This window comes from Rhincodon typus, chromosome 29 (genome assembly GCF_021869965.1).
Source record: "Rhincodon typus isolate 14 chromosome 29, sRhiTyp1.1, whole genome shotgun sequence".
Lineage (NCBI taxonomy): Eukaryota > Metazoa > Chordata > Chondrichthyes > Orectolobiformes > Rhincodontidae > Rhincodon > Rhincodon typus.
Genome location: NC_063360.1, coordinates 31116743 through 31139216, shown reverse-complemented (window position 1 = coordinate 31139216; position 22474 = coordinate 31116743).

The following is a 22474-nucleotide window of genomic DNA, read 5'->3' as shown; positions in this document are numbered from 1 at the left end:
ATTTCTTCTTCCTGTCTGTGTCTTTCTGTATGTTTGTTCATAAGAGGAAGTTTCTCAAAGGACTAGAGTTTTAATTTGTAGACTGCTATGCTGATGGTTCATAAATGTCTCCCTGAGCTAAAGCATATTTATGTTTTTTTTTATTTATTCATTTTTGTGAGTTGTAGGTGTCACTGGCTGACCAGCATTTATTGCCCATTCCTAGTTTCCCTTGAGAAGGTGATGGTGAGCTGCCTTCTTGAACCGTTGCAATCTACCTGTTGACCCATAATGCCATTAGGGAGGGAATTGAAGGATTTTGTCCCAGCAACAGTGAAGGAACAGCGACATATTTCCAAGTCAGGATGGTGAGTGGCTTGGAGGTGGTGGTGTTCCCATATATCTGCTGCTCTTGTCCTTCTAGATGGAAGTGGTGTGGCTTTGGAATAGATAGTGGTTTTTATTCCTTGCAGAAACCTAATCCATGTTTTCTGTCAACCAGGGTCTGAAAATCAAGTGAATTTGGGAAGTTTGCACACTTGAATCAAATCTTTAACTTTTGTGGCCACTCTGGGAATAGTGGGGCTTGATTTTCAGTGCACTGCCTCAGTAAAGTGTGACATGTCTTAAATGTATGCCCTTTGGTTACTGACTGCTCTGACACTGAGCTGGTTCGTTAGCCATCATGGGATCCTACTGGCATTTCCAGGGTTAAAGGATGAGGGATTTCTTTTTTTTGATGCACGCACACACGCACACAGAGAATTAAGGAAGAAACTGCCAAGAACAATTCAAGTGGAACATGCATTCGCCTGCCAGTGTGAGAAACAAATTCTGCACTGCAATTTCCCACCTTCAACAGACAATCCCACATTGTTAGATACAAGGCCACAGTCAGACCCCATTGATCCCTGTCCTGAGGCATTGACTAGTGCAGCTTTGAGGACACAGACCAAATTTGAATTTCCAAAGGTTCCCGGGGAAGGGTCCTCTTGATGCTTTTCCAAATTGTTTTCTCGCTTTTCTTAATTCTAAGCCTCAGATCCCTGAGCTGATTTTTTAAAATACATTGTCCTGTGTTCAGTCGACCATTCCTCTGATATTGTTTTGAAGGAAATAGGAAGATGAAAGTCAGTTAAACTTTTGCCCTTTTCAGTGAGGCAATCATTTTCTTGGGGGAGACGGTTTTTTTTTTGTTTTACGAATGGATATATCTTGCTTTAAGGACTATTTTGTTTTGCAGTAATTGTGCACAGGACTTTTATCTTCAGCAAGGCATACTCATGCGGCACACCCCACTCTAGATTTGGATGATTGATGCAGACTCTGTCAAGACACTAACCCTCCAGACTTTTGCTGGACTCTCTGGGAAACAAGGACTAATCCTCTCCTCACTGCTTTCAGCAAGTCTGGGAGAAAAGAATCACTTTTCATTTCTTTGTGCTGGACAGTTCAAGGAGACAGCTCACCACCACCTTCTCGAGGGCAATTAGGGATGGGGAACAAATGAACTGCCCTGCCAGCGATACTCAGAAATCACAAAAGAATTTCTACAAATTGATTGAAACTTTCAGTCAACTACTTACGTAAATATTAACAATCAGGGGAAAATGGGCTGTTTGACCCAGTGACGAATTTCCGAGCTATAAGGTTATAGGATGAGCACCTCCACAAATGTGTCAACCCCAAGTTGGCAACGCTATTGCTGGCCTGTACAGGGTCACACTTACAGTCAGAGAGCAAAAATGACTCTGACCCATTGGCGTTATGGAGAGTTTCGCCCTCGTCCTGGTGGCTGAGTTGGAGGCTCATGTATTCGCACAGTTGATGGGGCAGTGACAGAGCATGTCGGGAGGTCAATGAATTCACACATTGACAGGGCTTGTGGTCGGCTTCTGGTAAAACTGGCTTCCTGATCATTCATCTGTGCTTCACTCTCATACTTCTCTTCTGATTGAGGCCTCACATTTGAAATGTATCAGCCCCAACATGAATTGTTTTATTCTTTCCAGAACAAAGGTTTGACCATTTAAGATCAAGATCCTCGCAGAGAGTCATGTGGTTTTGGAAACCCTTTCCTCAATGGTAGTAGAGGAAGCAGAATCTCTGATTAATTTTTAAAGCAGCAATAGACAACTTAGGGTGGTTTGCCTCACAACGCCAGGAACATGGGTCCAATTCTAACCTCAGGTGACTGTCCATGTGGCATTGGCATGTTTCCCCTGTATCTGCGTGGCTTTCTTCCGAGTACTCCAGTTTCCTCCCACAGTCCAAATATGTGCAGGGTAAGGTGGCTTGGCCATGCTGAATTGCCCATAGTGCCCAGGGATGTGCAGGTTAGGTGGGTTAGCCAGGGGGAATGTGGTCATAACAGGGGGATTCTCTTTGGAGGTTTGGTGCAGAATTTCATGGCTGAATGGCCTCTTTCTGCCTGTAGGGATTTGATTTATTGAAGTCACATGTACCTACGTACAGTGAAAAGCTTTTTCTTGCAAGCCGCACAGACGGATCATAGAGATAGCAAGAACTGCAGATGCTGGAGTCAGAGATAACACAGTGTGGAGCTGAAGGAACACAGCAGGCCAGGCAGCATCAGAGGAACAGGAAAGCTGACGTTTGGGGGTGCTTAGACAGAGTGAGGCATACAAGGTTACAATTGCACAAGAGGTGCACAAAGCAAGATCAACATTAGCAAGATCAACATTATTTGAAGTTAGAGCGGTCCATTGAGCAGTCTAATAACAACAGGGAAGAAGCTGTTCTTGAACCTGTTGGTGTGTGTGTTCAAGTTTCTGTATCTTCTGCCTGATGGAAGAGGTTGAAAGAGAGCATTACCAGGGTGGGAGGGGTCTTTGATGATATCGGCAGCCATTCAGTGACAATGAGAAGTGTAAGTGGAATCCATGGATGAGAGGTTGGCTTCCACGATGGTCCGGGTTGTGCACACAACTTTCTGTAGTTGCCGTAACAAGCTGTTATGCACCCAGGTGGAATGCTTTCAATGGTGCATCCGTAAAGTTGATGAGGGTCCTTACGGACATGCTGAATTTGATTCTGAGTGGAGTTTAATAAACAAGGGAGGTAAACTCCATCGGGGTGGTGTAAGTATGGTCTCAACCAATCAGCCATGATCTTGTTGAATGGCAGAGCAGGTTTGAGGGGCTGAGTGGCCTACTCTTAATTCTAAAGGCTGTGAGTTTTATAATAGTGCTGTCTCTGCCTGGCTCAAAGGACATATAGAGGAGGAAATTCCACATAGTAGAGCTATGCCATGGCCAAGTCATGGATCCAGCTGCCTTCCTGCTGGAAGGAGAGTCTATTACTCCAACCCTCGGGTGTTCAGTCAGTGCCTGAATGGGTAAAATCTTTGTTGCTGTTGTTGCTCTCCCCCTCCTCCTCCTCGCAAACCCCAAGTCCAAATTCATCCTGGAGCTGCTATCACTATCTTGCCCATGAGCAGATGCCCAGCTGCACTGTTTAACAGCTGGCACCTCTGCCAGTCTCATCCACTCACCTGGAAGTTTGGCCTTAGTCTGATGTCATTACACATGGAGCAAAATGATATCAACCCTGTAGGCATGGGCACTCTCTGACTTATGGACGTCTGATGATGATAACTAACATCACCTGGCCTGCTGTGTATGTGCAGATGGCTATTTGGATGAACACCTTTACGTTTAGGGCAATTACTTTAAATTCCAAAATGGGAAACTCTCAGGAGAACGGCCGCACAGACACAGAGTAACTGCTGCTAAACATCACATTAATTCCATTTATCATCAGATCATGAGCTGAAAACCTAATAACTGGCTAGCTATAAAGGAAAGACGACCAGCTCACTGCTAATGAACAAACTAGGTGCGTGTCATATAGATAACCAATTTAGTAATGGTTTTTATTTTCTGAAACTTCCTTTTCTAATATTCCAATGGAGCTGCCTGAAATTTGTTGAATTGTCAACGCTTGCAATGAAGTGACATGTGAAGGGAAATTGAGATGAGCACATTAAGCTCATTCATTATTAATATCACACAGCATGATTCCACGAGGTAAAGCGCTGCAAATAAAGGCTGAACTGCTTAGCAGAACAATGTTACAGTAAAAAAGAAAATCGAATGTGCTGGAACTGTACAGTTGCAGTTAGAAGATAAAGACTCTTTACATTTGAGAATGTTTCTCTGTCATTTGTCTAGCATAAACGCAGATATTAGTTGGCCTTCTGTGTACTTTCAAAGTTTTCTGAAATTATTGTAAGTAATATAAACTCAAAGAAGTTGGACAACTTTCTTCTGAATGATTTTAGTGGAGGCGTTAGGGAACTGAGAATTTAATTTTGTTCATACTGTGTTTAATTTTTTTAAAAATCATTCATGGTTTATGTGTGTGATGCTGGCTGGGCTAGCGATTATTACCCATCCCAAACTGCCCTTGAACCGAATTGTTTGTGTAATAACTGCAGAGGCCAGTATTCTGTCAGCAAGTCACCCTTTATTTACACGTGTACAGTAATAGCATCTGACCAGCCAGCTCAGAGCCCATCCCGAAGATGAAGAGACTCTCTGAATCTGCTGTTTATATTTGTCAGCCATGGCTTCCTGATTGGCCCAGGGTAACAACCCCAATCAAGAATCTCAGTCAATGAGATCCATCTGACCTTCATTCCAATCACTACCGTTTGTCAGGCCATTACATAGAACATAGAACAGTACAGGCCCTTCGGCCCACGATGTTGTGCCGAACCTTTACCCTAAACCTAAGGTCTATCTAACCTCGACCCCTACCTTATACTATCATCCATATGCCTATCTAATAGCCGCTTAAATGCCCCTAATGAGGCCGACTCCACTACCCTCTCCGGCAATGCATTCCACGCCCCGACCACTCTCTGAATAAAGAACCTATCTCTGACGTCTCCCCTATATCTACCTCCACTCACTTTAAAACTATGCCCCCTCGTAATAGCTATCTCCACCCTAGGAAAAAGTCTCTGGCTGTCCACTCTATCTATACCTCGGATCATTTTGTACACCTCTATCAAGTCACCTCTCATCCTTCGTCGTTCTAAAGAGAAAAGCACTAGCTCTCTCAACCTTTCCTCGTAAGATCTTCCCTCCATTCCAGGCAACATTCTGGTAAATCTCCCCTGCACCTCTTCTCACTCTTCCACATCTTTCCTGTAATGAGGTGACCAGAACTGGACACAATACTCCAGATGTGGCTGAACCAGGCTTTTGTATAGCTGGAGCATAACTTCATGGCTCTTGAACTCAATCCCTCTATTAATGAAAGGTAACACACCATATGCCTTCTTAACAGCTCTATCCACCTGGGTGGCAACTTTCAGGGAACTGTGGACATGAACCCCAAGATCCCTCTGCTCCTCCACACTGCTAAGAATCTTTCTGTTAACCCTGTATTCTGCTTTCAAGTTTGTCCTACCAAAATGAATCACCTCACACTTTTCAGGGTTAAACTCCATCTGCCACTTCTCAGCCCAGCTCTGCATCCTATCAATGTCCCTTTGTAACCTAGAGCAGCCCTCCGCACTATCCACAACTCGACCCACCTTCGTATCGTCCACGAACTTATAATCCACCCTTCCACTCCTTCATCCGAATCATTTATAAAAATCACAAATAGAAGAGGACTCCAAACAGATCCTTGTGGTACACTACTCGTAACTGAGCACCATGTTGAATATTTTCCGTCCACTACCATCCTGTGTCTTCTAAGGGTCAGCCAATTCTGAATCCAATCTTCCACATTTCCCCCTATCCCATGCCTCCTTACCTTCTGCATGAGTCTACCATGGGGAACCTTATCAAACGCCTTACTTAAATCCATGTATGTCACATCCACGTGTTTGGTCACCTCTTCAAAGAATTCAATAAGGTTTGTGAGGCATGATCTTCCCCTCACAAATCCATGCTAACTATCACGAATCAAACTGTGCCTTTCCAAGTGATCATAAATCCTATCTCTCAGAGCCCTTTCCAATAATTTGCCCACCACTGACGTAAGACTAACTGTTCTGTAATTTCTGCGGTTATCCCTATTCCCTTTTTTGAACAAGGGAATGACGTTTGCCTCTCTCCAATCTTCTGGCACTGTACCTGTGGACAGTGAGGACGAAAAGATCACCGCCAAAGTCCCTGCGATCTCTTCCCTCACTTCCCATAGTATCCTTGGATAAATCCCATCAAGCCCAGGGAACTTATCTATCTTCAAGTTCCTCAAAATTCCTAGTACATCTTCCTTACTAACATTGACCTCCTCTAGCCTACCAGTCTGTTTCACACTGTCCTCCTCTACAACTAGGTCCCTCTCAGTTGTGAATACCGAAGAAAAGTATTCATTAAGGATCTCTCCTATCTCTTTAGGCTCCGTGCACAAATTCCCTTTACAATCCTTGATCGGCTCTACCCTTTCTCTGGTCATTCTCTTATTCCTCACTTACGTGTAAAAAGCCTTGGAGTTTTCCTTGATCCTATCTGCCTCTCATGCCCCCTTATAGCTCTCCTAAGCCCTTTCTTCAGCTCCTTCCTGGATAACTTGTATCCCTCTGGAGCCTTTTCTGTTCCTTGTTTCCTAAACCTTATATAAGCATCCTTCTTCCTCTTAACCAGTCGTTCGACCTTTCTTGAGAACCAAGGCTCCCTCACTCGGCCGCATCTTCCCTGCCTGCTAGGGACAAACATATCGAGCACACGCAGTATGCATTCCTTAAACAATCTCCACATTTCAATAGTGCTCTTCCCTGACAGCATCTGTTCCCATTTTATGTTACCCAGTTCTTGCCTAACAGAATTGTCATTACCCTTCTCCCAATTATAAACCTTGCGCTGCTGTATGTACCTATCCTTTTCCATGATTATTGTAAAAGTAAGAGTTATGATTGCTCCTGCCAAAATGCTCCCCTACCAACAGGTCTAACACTTGGCCCAGTTCATTGCCAAGCACCAAATCCAAAGTGGCCTCTCCTCATGTTGGTCTACGTACTGTGTCAGGAATCCTTCCCGAACACACTGGACAAAATCCGCTCCATCTAAACTATTACAACTAAAAAGCTTCCAATCCATATTTGGAAAGTTGAAATCACCCATGACTACACCCTGTTACTTCCGCACCTTTTCAGTATCTGCCTCCCAATCCGCTCCTCCACTTCTCTGCAACTATTAGGGGGTCTGTAAAAAAAACCCCAAAGTGACTGCTCCTTTCTTGTTCCTGACCTCAACCCAAACTGACTCTGTAGACAGAGGGTAATGAAAAGTCAACCCCATTGCTGTGTGTCTGAGGTCACATGCAGGCCAGACCAGGCAAGGATGGCAGATTACCTTCCCTAAAGGACATTAATGAATCAGTTTTTTATTTTATAACAATCAATGATATCCTCCTGATCACTATTATTGAGACTGGCTTCCAATTTCATATTCATATACTAAATTTTAAATTTCATCCATGAAAATGTTTCAGCATTAAAAGCAGCAGGCCAGGATGAAAGGAGACAGACTGTTGGGTGGAGAATGGAGGCACTGCATGTGTAAGTCAGCGTGCACCGCATGCCCTTGTGCAGTCCCGTAGGAGACTTGATGGACTGAATCCTACGTCTTATGGTCTTATGCTGTGGCTTGTAACAGATGGCAGTGTGGCCTCTAAAGCCTGCTATTCTATTCAATAGGATCATAGCTGAACTTGTAAGCTCATTTCCACCTTTCTGCCCTAACCCCAAGTCTTTTGATTCCACGAGAATCCGAAAAATTCTATTGATCTTAGTCTTGCGTACATTTAGTAACTGAGCATCAGTAATTGGTTCACTGATGTCCTTTAGGGAAGGAAATCTGCCATCCTTACCTGATCTGACTTGTGCAGCAGCAATGTGATTGACTCTTTCCAGCCAGTTCAAAGGAATGGGTGATAAATGCTGACCCAACCAGGAACATCATATCCCATGAATAAGTTTTTAAAAATCTGCAGCTCTCTCTGGGGAGAGATTTCCAGAGAGTCTTCCTTCCTAGCAAGGAAATTTCTCCTCACCTCAGTCCATAAGACCAGAACACCACAGATATAGGAGCAGAATTAGGCTGTCAGTTCAACAGGCCTGTTCCACTATTCAAACATGGTTGATATATTTCTCAACCCCATTCTCCCTGTAATCCTTGATCCTCCTTACTAATTAATAACCTATCTATCTCTATCTTAAATACACTCAATGACTTGGCCTCCACAGCCCTCTGTGGCAATGAGTTCCACAGAGTCACCATCAGTCTCTGGCTGAGGAAGTTCCTAAATGACCAACTCCTTATACCAAGATAATGACCTCTAGTTCTGGATCCTTTGACCAGGAGAAAGAGCCTCTCAATTTCAAAGCTGACAAACCCGCAAAGGAGTTTATTGAGATCGCCTCTCATTCTCCTGAAATTCAGAGAACCTGGGTTTTGAATCTTGACCTGTGTAGATCTGACAGCAGTGTTCAAAACTGAAGGATTTTGAAAGAACAGATATGCAGAAACCACACAGTCACAACTGTTGGTACTTCAAGGACAGAGATTCAACCTAATTGCCGATGGAAGCCAAGGGCAATGATGCGGTTATTTCCTTCTGAATATTGCCACCAAGTAATCCCACCTCTCAACCACCATGGCATTTTGATAACTTGAACTCAATCAAAAAAATGTGGTTAAAATGTTGGTAACAGTGGAAGCTATCACAAAACTATCAGATTATCATAAAATCAAATTGATTCACTGAGATCTACATGCAACTGAAGTTACTCAACCTCGTTGACTCTTAAATGCCCTCTGACGTCCCCTAGAAAGGCATTTTAGGAGCAAATTACTGCAGATGCTGGGATCTCTGCTGGAAACAAAAATTGCTTGAGATCACAGCAGGTCAGACAGCATCCATGGAGAGAAAGCAAGTTAATATTTCGAGTCTAGATGACTCCTCATCAGATCTGAAGTGGTGTGGAGGGGGCAGCATTCATGCAATAGTGGGGTGTGCCCATAGACTCCTTTGACTTGGCAGAAGTGAGATGAATTAAAGGGGAAATTGCTCAGTGAGAAAACAAGCTCAAACCAGTGGAGGAGAGTGCTGGTGGATGAGGATTGTTCAGGCCTTTGGTTGAGGAAGAAGCTGAGAGCTCTCAGACCACCCTGGAGTGGAATGGAGGTACAGAGGGATTGGACATCCATGGTGAACAGGAGGCAGTTAAGGCCAGGGAATTGGAAATTATCGATATGGTGGAGGGCATCAGAGGAATCGCTGACGTAGGTGGGCAGGGTCTGGACAAGCGGAGAGAGGATGGAGTCAAGGTTGGGCACTTTGTTGTTTAAGAATTGAGTAATAAGTGCTAATCTTGCTGGTGAATCCAACCTCCAATCAATTAAGACTATGTGTAGGTGTCCACAGAGAATCAACACATGCCATTTCCCAGCAATATTCCCTTTAAGACCCCGCCCCCCCCCCCCCCCCCCCGCCCCCGCCCCCACCCACACCCCCACCCCCACCACTAACTCTAACCTGGAATGTATCCTTTCCCTTACTGAATGTTTAAACTGTTCCCATTTCCTCCATTCCTGACTGCAGTAATGAGAAGGGCAAAGGTCAATTACTCTGCTTTAATTAACATACTGAATGATGCCAGCTTCAGACAGCAGGCCAAGCAAGTGGCTGAAATAACTGCTGCTGGTGAGCCAGGTCTGTCCAGGGCTTCAGAGCTCGGCCAGATGCTTCTAGCTTGTTTGCTTTAATCTGTGCTCTGCTTGTCTGCAGCAGCCTGCAGGATTCTCGATTTGAAAATATTCCAGTTAGGATGCGTCACTGTGAAACTGCCAGCTCTTTAACAACACCCTTTATTAACAAACACTGACCCAATAAGACACTTCCAGACAGGCAACACTGCTGCCTTTGTATGATGGAATTTTGTTTCATTCATCCAGGGGCTGTGGACATTATTGGCTGGGCCAGCATTTATTGCCCGTCCCTAATTGCCCTTGAGAAGGTGGTGGTGAGCTGCCTTCTTGAACCACTGCAGTCCATTCCCATGGTGCTGATAGGGAGGGAGTTCCGGGATTTTGAACCAGCGATACTGAATGGACAGCAAATTTCCAAGACAGGATAATAAGTGGTTTGTTGGTTTGAACTTGTAGGATGTGGTATTCCGACATAACTGCTGTCCATGTCCTTCTAGACAGAACCAGTCGTGGGTTTGAAAGGTGCTTTCTAAGAAGCCTTGGTGAATTTTTGCAGTGCACCTTGCAAAAGGTACACACTGTTGCTACAGTCTGTTAATGGTGGAGACTGATCGTTTATGGATATGGTGCCAATCAAACAGACTGCTTTGTCTTGGATGTTGCCACATTTTTTGAGTGTTGTTGGAGCTGCACCCATCCAGGCAAGTGGGGAGTATTCCATCGCACTCCTGACTTGTGCCTTGTAAATGATGGGTAGGCTTCTGGGGAGAGAAAAGGTGAGTTGCTCGCTGCAAAATTTCTAGCCTCTGACATATTCTTGCAGCCACTGTATACTACTCCAGTTGAGTTTCTGGTCAATGATAACTCCAAGGATGTTGATCTGTGCTGAGTATGTTTCCTTTCAATGCTTACAGTGCTTGGCTGATTAAGTCTAGGTGTGGACTCAGAGAAAAATAAATAGAGCTGTATGGAAAGCTGGAAGGTAGTCTGAAGCAGACAGCACACATTTTAAAGCAACGTATTAGTGGGTGTGTATTGATCTGAGATATAAAATATACAATGACGGAACTCTGGTGGCAGCGTAAACAGGATAGCTTGAGAATGTCAGGAGTAAATGCATATTAGCATAACTTAAAGTGAAGCGGCTTCTAGAATAGAAAGTGGGATTTCATTTGCTCCTTGTCTCTCTCCCCTGACTGCTGTTGGAAGTAGGGATGACAATCTCTCCTTCATTGTCCTGCAGTCCCCAGGAATTAATGATAATTCTCCTAGACACTGCTGCTAGCAAATTCAAGGAGAAAAATCACAAGGGCAATTAAAACAAAATAAAATATCAGAGATATGAGGATGAGGGCTGTTAGACTGACACTCACAATTCACTCCGACAGTGGGGATGGGTAGGGCAGAATCTTCCCAGTCCCAAGGAGGCAGGTGAGGTGGTGGGACTGAGAGGAATATTAGGAATTAGTGCATTCATTTGGTTCTGATTTCAGAGTGATGCTGCTGGAGTTGAATATCCTCTTGGCAGCACCTATCTAAGCATGCTACCTGTAACCAGTTAGACACATTAAATCGCCCATTGGGTTTATGGTTAAGGTGCCACCAGCATCTGCCTGAGGGTGAGGGACTCCTATACAGAGGCTGGAACCAACGATGGGCTGAATGGCCACTTTCTGTTGCACCATTTTCTCAGAATATGGAGAGACTGCGTTTCTTGGGGGCCATTTTGATGGTGACAGGTAACTGGAGGTTACCCCCGTAACAGGCCAGAGAAAAGTCATTGACCCCTGCCCTTAATCACCCCAGTGCAAAGGAAAGATTGCCCAAATTTATACTTCTTCCTTGCAGACCTGAGGATCGTGGGCAACAGTGACCTTTCAGAACCAAAGGTCAATGCTGGTCATCTATGCCTTGCACAGACTGTCAAAGCAACTGCACTGTTTAACTTCCTAATCCTAATCCCCACCCTAAATATAACCCTAACCCTGACCCTAATCCTAACCTCCACCCTAAATATAACCCTAACCCTAACTCTGATCCTAACCCCAATCCTAACCTCCACCCTAAATATAACCCTGACCCTAATCCTAACCCTAACCCCCACCCTAAATATAACCCTAACCGTAATCCTAACCTTAACACCCACTCTAAATATAAACCTAATCCTAGCCCTAACCCTTACCCTATATATAACCCTAATCCTGACCCTAACCCCCACCTGAAATATAATCCTAACGCTGACTCTAACCCCCACCTGAAATATAACCCAAACCCTAACCCCCACACTCAATATAACCCTAATCTTGACCCTAACCCCCACCTTAAATAACCTAACCCTGATCCTAACCCCAACCTTAACCCCAACCCTAACCCAATCCCAACCCTAACCCAATCCTAACCCTAACCCTAACCCCAACTCTATTGCAGCTGCGCAGCTTAGCATCCTAACCCCAATCCTACCACAGCTGCACCCTAACCCTAAGATTAACTTTGGTGCAGAGTAGCTGAGATGTGAGGGTCACTGCAGTAGCTACACTTTATCTTGTGGAGGGTCTCCTTCTCCCTACCCCACAACCTGCCTCCACACCAATGCCCTGACAGATAGAGCTGCTTATTTGTTAAAATGCTGCAGAGAATGGCTCCATAGTGAGGCTCCCTGTCTGTCTCCTACTGATGCCAGCAGTCTCCACCTCCCCCAGGGTGGCTGCCAGTTGTCCAGAGACTGGGGTCCTCCAGTTGAGCCTCCAGACTTGGAACATGATCAGCGAATCCAGAGGGAAGCTTTTAATTGGCTGCATCCTGTAAGATTATCATGTTGTGTGGCCAACTAACTCCATCAAGAGCTTGGATCCCTGCCTCTTCCTGAAGGTGTAACATTATTCAGTACGGTAAAGATACCCAGGCATTGGGTGATCAGTGTGGAAACTATGTGATTGAGGTCTTTGGAAGCAGGAAACGTGCTGGAATGTTCAGTTTGAAAATGTGGAGCTTTGTTCAGGGGCAAATGCAGAGAGAATGTGGGAGATGGTGGTACAGTGGTAATGTTACTGGACTACTATCCCAGCCTAACAGGACACATGTTCAAATCTTACCATGGCTAATATGAAATTTAAGTTCACTGAAGACCTGGAATAAAAGCTAGCCTAATGGCAGTCATGTACCTCCTGTTAATCGTAATGGAACCCACCTGGTCTGCTAATGTCCATTAAGAAAAGAAATTTGCCATCCTTATGTATAGGGACCTCCAACAGCAGGTGACAATGCTGAGGAAGGGTAGCTGGAACAGTGAAACAGATTCTCACTGGGAAACAAAGGCGTTGTTGATGGGAAGGGGAGCAGATAAACAAAGGATTCCTCAGCTCAACGCAATTCTCAGGTTTTGTTTCATGTACATACTGCCAATAGCCTCTTGTTTATCCTTAATTTCCCTTCATGATGACAGTGGAATAGAGAATTCCTGATTTATAATCTTTGGGCTGTCTGCACATTCAAATATCAAGTTACACTTACCTGGTCTGGTCTGTATGTGATTCCAAAGCCAAAGAAATGTGGTTAACTCTTAACCACTATTTAGGTGATAAATGGGGGCCTAGTCAGTGAAGCCTAAAGCTTGTGAAGAGAGGGCACTGGTGAGGAGCGCATAAGTAGGATTCTGGGAGAAGTTAGCACAGTCACCACGACTGGGAAGGTGATTGTGAGAGCATCTGGTGCTCAACAGGAGGAAGAGTATCCAACAGAGGGAACCAGTGAGAAGTGACCGAGGAGGATTCAGGGAGAAGTCACCATCACTTCCTGTTTCAAATAGCAGCCTTACCTTGATCAGCATCTGGGAACTAGAACCAGAGAGGCTAAAGGGAGAAGCCAGTGACCAAAGCAGTTAAAAACTCAAACATGGGACATTTTGGGCCTAGTTTCAAGTAGCAGCCTTACTTTGTTTGATGACACAGGGAGTATCATGGGAGCTGCACTTCGTGACATCACAACTTCAAAAGTGATGTTTTGGACGGAAGGGCTCCTGATTGGTAAGTAGTGGTTAGGTGATTTTTCTCTCTTATTCTTTTCATTTCTTACCTTCAATTTTCACTACTTTTCATACCCATTTGCTTTTAGAATAATGGGAATTAGCCTAGTGGTGCAATACAGAGATTTAGAGTCATGCCCAGACTGTTGTTGACAAAGTAGTGTGTTTAGTATCATTTTGTGAGAATCTGACACTAGAGACCATCTAGTTAGCTGTAAGTTAATTTAATGGAAATTTATTTTTAATTAAATAGATGCTAGGGATTAAAAATGGCAGCGAGGTGGCATGCTTCTCGTGCAGAATGTGGGAAATCAGAGACAGTTTGAATATCCCTGATAGGATAGCAGGAAGTGTGTACAATTGCAGCTGTTGTCAGACCACAAGGATCAGATGCACTGAGGAGCAGGCAGGCGGTGGAATACACCATACACTGGAGATTGAGAGACGTGGTCACACTCAAGGTTCAGGCAGATAGATGGGTGACTGGTGGAAGGGACAGGTAGTCAATGCAGGAGTCCCCTGTATCTACGCCCCCACAGCCCCCCAACAAGGATACCGTTTTGGGCAGCTGGGGGCAATTGCCTAATGAGGGATGGTGACAACAGCAGCCAGAATGATGGTAGCACAGCTGGCTCTGTTGTACAGCAGGGAGGCTCAAAGTGTGGTAGAGCATTAATAATAGGGACCTCTGAAGTCAGGGGCACAGACATGCATTTCTGTGGCCGCAAAAGAGACTCCAGGATGGTGTGTCACCTCCCTGATGCCGGATCAAGGATGTCTTTGAGTGGGTGCGGGACATTCCCAAAAGGGAGGCTGAGCAGCCAGGGGTCATGGTACACTTTGGAACTAATGACGTAGGCAGGAAGAGAGATGCAGCCCTACAAAGGGAGTTTAGGGAATTAGGTAGCAAATTGAACAGCAGGACCTCCAGGGTTGCAATCTCAGCATTACTTCCTGTGCCATGTGACAACGAGGCTAGGAATAAGAAGGTAGTACAGTTAAATAATTGACTAAAGAGCTCGTGCAGGAGGGAGGACTTAGGTATGTGGATCATTGGGCTATCTTCCAGGGCAGGTGAGACCTGTAAAAAGAAGGATGAGTTGCCTTTTAACAGAATTAACACCAATATCTTGGGAGTGGGATGGGAACCAGAGCAGTAGGTCAGTAAGTGAAATGAATGGAGGAGTTAGAGACTAAGGCAAGTAAGGCTAAAGGAAGAATAGGCAGAGAGAGTTTACTGAGCATGGCAGGAATGACAATCTGAAGTGTATTTGTTTTAACATGGGGAGTATGAAAGGTAAGGTAGATGAGCTTGAGAGCTTGGGTTATTCGATATAACTATGGTGTTGTAGTTATTAGAGACTTAGTTGAGACGGGGGCAAGTCTGGCAGCTTTATGTTCTGGGATTTAGATGTTTCGGATGTAACAGAGAGGGATATAAAAGAGGAGTTGTGTTACCAATTAGGGAGATTATTACATCTGAAAAGAGGAGGACACAGTGAGGCTATATGGATATATGTCAGGAATAGAAAGGATGCATTCGCTTTGACGGGGTTGCACTGCTGGCCTCTCAACAGCCAGCGGGAGATAGGGAAACTGATGTGTGGACAGATTATGGCAAATGTGAAAACAAAAGTTGTGCCAGCCGGTTTTAACTTCCCTTATATTGACTGGGGGTCCCTTAGTTGTAGGGGCTTGGACAGGTGACATTTTTTAAGTGCGTCCAGGAGGGCTTCTTGAAGCAATATGTAAATAGAAAAGGGGCCATCTAGATCTGGTACTGGGGAATGAACCTGGCCAGGTGATTAAAGTTTCAGTGGGGGAGCATTTGGAAACAGTGATCATAATTCCAAAAGATTTAAGTCACTTATGGATAAGGATGAGGGTAGTCCTCAGGTGAAAGTACTAAATTTGAAGAAGGCTAGCTACCACAGTAAGAGGCAGGAACTAATGAATGTACATTGGTGGTGGTTGTTTGAGGGTAAATCTACATCTATAATGTGGAAATCTTCTAATGACCAGTTGTTTAGAGTTTCAGACCAGCATTTTCCCTGTGAAAATGAAGGATAAGGATGGCATTTTTTGAGACCCTTGGATGACGAATCAAACTGTGAGTTTATTCAAAAGATTAAGGAGGCAGACACAAGGTTTAGGAACTGACGACAGACAGAGTCCTCAAAGAATTTAAAGAAAGCAGGAAAAGTTTAAACAACGCATTAGGAGGCTAAAAGGGACAATGAAATATTCTTGGCAAATAGGCTAAGGAAAATCTAAGTATTTTGTTTGTAAAAATGGAGCAAGAGATTATCTAGGAAAAGGTTAGATCCACGCAAGGACAAAGGAGGGAATTTATGTTTGGAGCTGGAGGAAGTGGGTGAGATTCTTAATGAATACTTTGCATTGGTATTCACAAAGGAGAAGGACATGGTGGATGGTGAGTCTTGGGAGGGGTATGTTGCTACTCTAAGGCATGTCAATAGAAGAAAAGGAGGAGCTTCTGGGTGTTTTGAAAAGCATTAAACTAGACACATCCCCAGGACGTGATGGAACCTGTCGAAGAATACTGGGGGAGGAAAGTGAAGAAATTGCTGGGACCTTGTATAAAATCTTTGTATCCACTTTAGTCATAGGAGAGGTCCCAGAGGAATGGAAAATAGCCAATGTTGTTTCTTTGTTTAAGAAAGACAACAGGGTTAATCTTGGAAATTACAGGCTGGTAAATCTTATATCAGTGGTTGGGAAATTATTCGAGAAGATTCTTAGGGACAGGACTTACTCAAATTTGGAAAAGTATGGACTTATTAGCAATAGATAACATGGCTTTGTGTAGGGGAGGTCGTGTCTTACAAACTTCATTCAGTTTTTTGAGGAAGTGACAAAGATGATTTATGAGGGCAGATGGTAGATGTTGTCTATATGGATTTTATCAAGGTCTTTGACAAGTTCCCTCATGGCAAGCTGATACAAAAGGTGAAGCCACATGTGATCCATGGTGAGTTGGTAAGATGGAAAAAGAACTGGCTTGACCATAGAAGACAGAGAGTAGAGTTGGAAGGATGCTTTTCTGGCTGGAAATCTGAATCAGTGGTGTTCCATAGGGATCAATGCTGGGACCCCTGTCATGTATAAATGATTTGGAGCAGAATGTAGGGGAGTTCTGATTAGTAGTTTATGGATGACACAAAGATTGGGGAAGCTGCAGATTGTGATGCTGATTGCCAGATGATACAGCAGGATATAGATGGGCTGGAGAGTTAGGCAGAAAAATGGTAGACAGAATTTAATCTGGACAAATGCGAGGTGATGCATTTTGGAAGGTCTAATGAAGGAGGGAAGAATACAACAAATGGCAGAATCCTTTGGTAGCTTCAACATAGAGGAATCTAAGTGTACAGATCCACAGTTCCCTGTAAGTGGTAACACAAATAGATAAAGTGGGCAAGGAGGCATTTGGCATGCTTGCCATTATTACTTGGGTCACAGAGTATAAAAGTTGACAAATCACGTTATAGCTGTATAGAAGTTTAGTTAAGCCATATTTGGAATATTGCATAGAGTTCTGGTTGCCACACTGCCAGAGGATGTGGAGGCTTTGGAGAGGGTTCAGAAAAGCTTTATCAGGATGTTGCCTGATTTGGAGGATATTAGTTATGAGGGGAGATTGGACAAACTTGGTTTGTTCTCACTTGAACGTCGGAGGCTGAGCGATAACCTGATGCAAGTTTGCAAAATTGAGAGTGGCATGGATAGAATGGATAGTCGGAGTCTTTTCCCAGGATAGAAATGTCAATTACTAGGGAACCTTGGAGATACAAGGTAAAAAAGGGTAAGTTGAAAGGCAGTGCGAACTACAATTTTTTTACATAGAGGTGTTAAGTACCTGCATTGCACTACTGAAGGAGGTGGTAGAAGTAAACACAATAGCGATGTTTAAGGGGCATCATGACAGATACATGAATAGGCAAGGAATAGACAGATACAGATTGTGTACGGGTTGGAAAAGTCTTTTATTTTAGAAAGAGATCATGTGTTGATGTAGTTTTGCTGGGCCAAAGGGTCCTATTTCCTGTGCTGTACTGTTCTTTGTTCTTCGAATTAAAAAAAATGCATCTTGTCCTTTCATCTGAATGTAAAGTAATCCCAAGATCTGAGTAATGAATGGTAATATCAACATAATATATATGGAATATCACATTCATTACTAAGCCACCTATGAACAATTCTAGATGATAGAACACTTTAATCTAATTCCATATGCTATGCAAGTGTTCCCTTCGCTGTCATGTTTCAAGAACAAATAATGTAAGCTCTGCAATTCTTCTTCATAAACTACCTCTGTTAAGAGATTTAACATTATTTTTAGGGATATCATTCAACCATGGTTAACTTTTATGATTAAGGTATTAATTTTCTTGTTGTGAATTTTGTTAATGCACGTTAACCACAGAATTTGAAGCAAATAGCCAAAATGCATTTAATTGGGAACTATGTAAGTGGGTGAGGAGGAAAGGTGAATGGGGGTAAGGCATAGGCTGAAAGGGTTACATGCTGTGGGGTGGGAGTAAGTGTATTTGGAGCATAAACACCAAAATACACTCACTGAAACGAACAGACCACTTCCATGACATAAAAATGTATGTGAGAATCTAAAACATTAACTAGATTTGGCAACTCTATGGCGAAAAGGTTTTTTCCTCAGTCAAGGTTATATTGTCATGTGACTGCTGTTCACATATGACGCTTCAATATGGGCGTCTTATAGGAAAATCATGTCAATGGGGTGATGGGTGGCCAGGCATTGAGTGAGGTTTCACTTGGCGGCTGATAAGCCATTAACATTCAGTTGTAAGATTAGGGGAGTATGTCCCATTACCATGAAACCAGAGGGTTGCTCATTGTTCAGCCTGGTGGTTTACAGAGGACTGTGACTCTGCAAGGGGCTTCAACACAAACTGTGGAGAGACACAAACAGTATTGCACATTGTTGGGGACAGTCCCCTAATGGACTAAGTGTCTGATTAATATCTCAACAAATGAGCTGGTTATTGCTTGGCTTTGGGATTTACATTAGCTAAATAAATAAAAATATGTCACCCGTGGTGCTGAGTGTCAACACTTCTACATGGCCATAGGTCCATTGTAGTCAAGCCTAATGTTCTTACGCATAGGTGGACTTCTACAGGGAGTGGAGAGAGTTCAGCCCAGCTCAGCCACTTTGACCAAATAATCAAAATCAACCTCTCAAAGAGCCTTGTGTACATCCTGTGTTTGCTAGATGTGTTGTATTATAGCTACAGCCATCTCTGGTCAAATGGGCTTTGCGCTTCCTGGCCTAACACTATTACAAAGGATCTTGTGGCACAGGGCTTCTCCAACTATTTTCTAATATGACTCAATTGAAAGTTAAGGTGAGCCCAGATGCCAAGAAAAATAAAAGCAGTTTAATCAACTTTTAAAGTAGTCTTGTGGTACAGTGGTAGTGTCCGTACCTCTGAACCAGGAGGCATAGTATTAAGTACCACCTACTCCAGAAATAAAACGTCTGAATATGTTGATTAGAAAATAGCTATTTTTTAAAAGTTTGCTTATTTTAGATCAACATATAATGCATAAACACAGACTGAGAGCAGCTCAACAGTGCAAGCATCGCTACCTGGTTTATGATTCGTGACTGGAGTTTTGACACTCCGTGAAACAGTTATGGGCTCAAGATAGAGACTGATGAATGGGCAGGATGGGATGCTCAATTGGGCCTCAGAAAATGGAGAGCTAGAGATCTCATTCGCAGTTTCTTCAACCCACCCCCCAACAGGATCACCATCCAGTTTGGGAGCCTCTGATGTAGAACATATAGGATATGACCAGGCTATTCAACCTGAGCAGTACATGCCAGTGTTTATGATCCTCTTCCTACTCTTAACTCAATCCACCTATCGTTCTAATCTTTTACATGCCAGTAGTTATGATCCTCTTCCCACTCCTAACTTAACCCACCTATCCTTCTATTCCTTTCTCCCTCCTGTTTATCAACTTCTCCTTAAGGATGCACCTCAACTACTCCTTTTCACAGCAGGGTCCACATTTGAACAAATCTCTGGGTAAAGTAATTTCTCTTGAATTCCTCCTTAGTGACCAGATTAAATTTAACATTGCTCTCCTCCACTATCTTACACTTACTTGATCAAACACAGACAAATTGCTACAGGATGAGAGACCTACGCACATTGTGCAACAGTCATCACTTCATCCATCGGAAATAGTCACATGCTTAGCTTGGAGTAATCAGAACTTAGCACTGCTACCTCACAGCACTAGGAACCCAGGTTTGATTCCAGCCTCGGGCGACTGCCTGTGTGAAGTTTGCACATTCTCCTAGTGTCTGCGTGGGCTTCCTCTGGGTGCTCCGGTTTCCTCCCACAGTCTAAAGATGTGCAGGCTATGTGGATTGGCCATGCTAAATTGCCCATGGTGTTCAGGGATGTGTAGATGAGGTGGGTTATAGGGGGAATGGGTCTGGGTGGAATGCTCCAAGGGTCAGTGTGGATGTGTTGGGCCGAAGGGCCTGTTTCCACACTGTAGGGATTCTATGAGAACTGCAGGATAGAATGATCAAATTCATTTCAAAAGATACTGATTGCCAAGTTCCTGCAACTTTTCAATCTTGTAACTAAACGTCAAATTCTTATCTCCAGTTAAATTAATACAAATAGTTATCTAAATGATTTCTAACGTGTCAGTACTCTTAAGTTGGATGTTTATAAGCCTGAGGGACAAAATCACTTCCGTGCAGTGCTGAGGGAATTCTGCACTACTGCAAGTGCTTATCATATGGGTGGGAAATTAATTGAAGCACTATCTACCTATTGAGGTGGATGTAAAAGAACCCCGTGACAGATGAACTATTTATGGTCATATCACTGTTTATGGTAGCTGGCTGTGTGCAAATTGGCTACAGGATTTGTCTGCAGCCGAACTGTGTCTGCACTTCAAACTAGTGTGAAGCACTTGTCCCAAGCTTGTGACATGCACTGTATAAATGTAAGTTCCAAGATTCTTTCTTTCCTGAATGGTTCTATCACAAAGAGATGAGTTTCCCCAACTGTGTGCTCTTGCAAGCACCTTGGGAGGGTATTGCTGGAAAAGTAGCATCAGAGTCGCACCCCCATGCATTCTCATCACTACTTCCACTTGACATTGGTGGGCCAGCTATTTATATTTTTAAAACCTAAATCTCAGGTGAATTTCTAGCCTTGGTGGAATTTTGCTGGCACAGAATTGGGCCCCACTATCTGCAGAGGCTGGGAGTGTCATACCTGTCTGTGAGTGGTTGGGGCCAGATCTTGGAGCAAAGCCCATCAAAAAGGGGGACTGTAAGAAGGAAAGCAGACATTCCTGTTTGATACTTTATATCTTCGATCAATGCAAAGATGAAACCAGTCTCAACATGTATGACCAGCATCACTTACAGTGCTTTTAAAATGTTCATTCTACACTGAGTTTATTCTGGTTCTTTGTCTAATTTTCTCAGAGTCCACACATAGGCTTAGCCAGTCAAGTACAGTAGCATGGGTAATAAGCAGACTCCTATTCAAATACAGAACAATGGAACCACTGAACACAACAGATACTACAAAAAGATTTCTCCTCTACACCGTGGGGTCTGGCTGCTTGGCCTCTGAAATTTTTCATGAGATACATACCATAATAAAAGACCACTAGGCACAATTACTCTCATAGAATCACAGAATTGTTATGGGGCAGAAGGAGGCCATTCAGCCCATTGTGACCACTCTGGCTCTCTTACCTAGTGTCAATCTCCTGTCATTTCTCCTTTTCCCTGCACCAAAATGCTAATGTACACTTCAGTTTTCTTCTTTCTCCACCTACATCTACCATTTTTTCCATCTATTTGCTTATCCTACAAATAACGGTTTTATTTCCCCTTAAATGCATCCACACGGTTCACTTCAGTCAATTCCTATGGTAGTGAGTTCCCCTCTCTTACCAGTCCCTGGGTGAAGATGTTTGTTCTGAATTCCTTTATGGTTTTTTTGGTGACATTTTTATGTTAACGAAACAGAAACAGAAATTGCTGGAAAAGCTCAGCAGGTCTGGCAGCATCTGTGGAGAGAAATCAGAGTTAACGTTCTGTAGTTCTTTCAATTTTTACGTTAACGAATTCTTGTTATGTTCCTCCACACAACAAGAAACTTTCTTACTGTTTTCACTTTGTAGTTTAAGTTGTTATGTGTCTGACGAATGTAATGTTTGTACAAAAGAATTAGTTGCAATAAATATCTGGTGGATTCTGCAATACAATGAAATCTATGCTCAATTTCTTATCTTCAACATAAGCACTTCCAGATCTGCTAAAAACAATCTGTTGGAGGCAAATTCGAGGCACTCTCTGGTAAAATGGCTTCCTGAATCTGGCTCCCAGCTGGCTCAGGGGATACACAGGATGGACTCAAGACCTACAGTGGAACGATGGAAGAGAGAATAGGGCACAACAAGGTGCTCAATGTATTGAACTGAGGTTAAGCCTGGGCTGATACTCAGGGAACAGTGCAGAGCTGGGGTGAAACCAGTGGCAGTGGGTACTTTGACAGAGATTCTCTGAAGGTCCTTCATGAGGACATTTCAGATATGGTGACAATCTGCGAGTTTCATAGTCACCTTTAATGCTACGACAGATTTTCTTAAAAAGAAGAGCAGCTAAAATTCTCAAACTGCTATGTTGGGATTATAAACTGACCTTCCACTGGATTATCATAAAGACTAC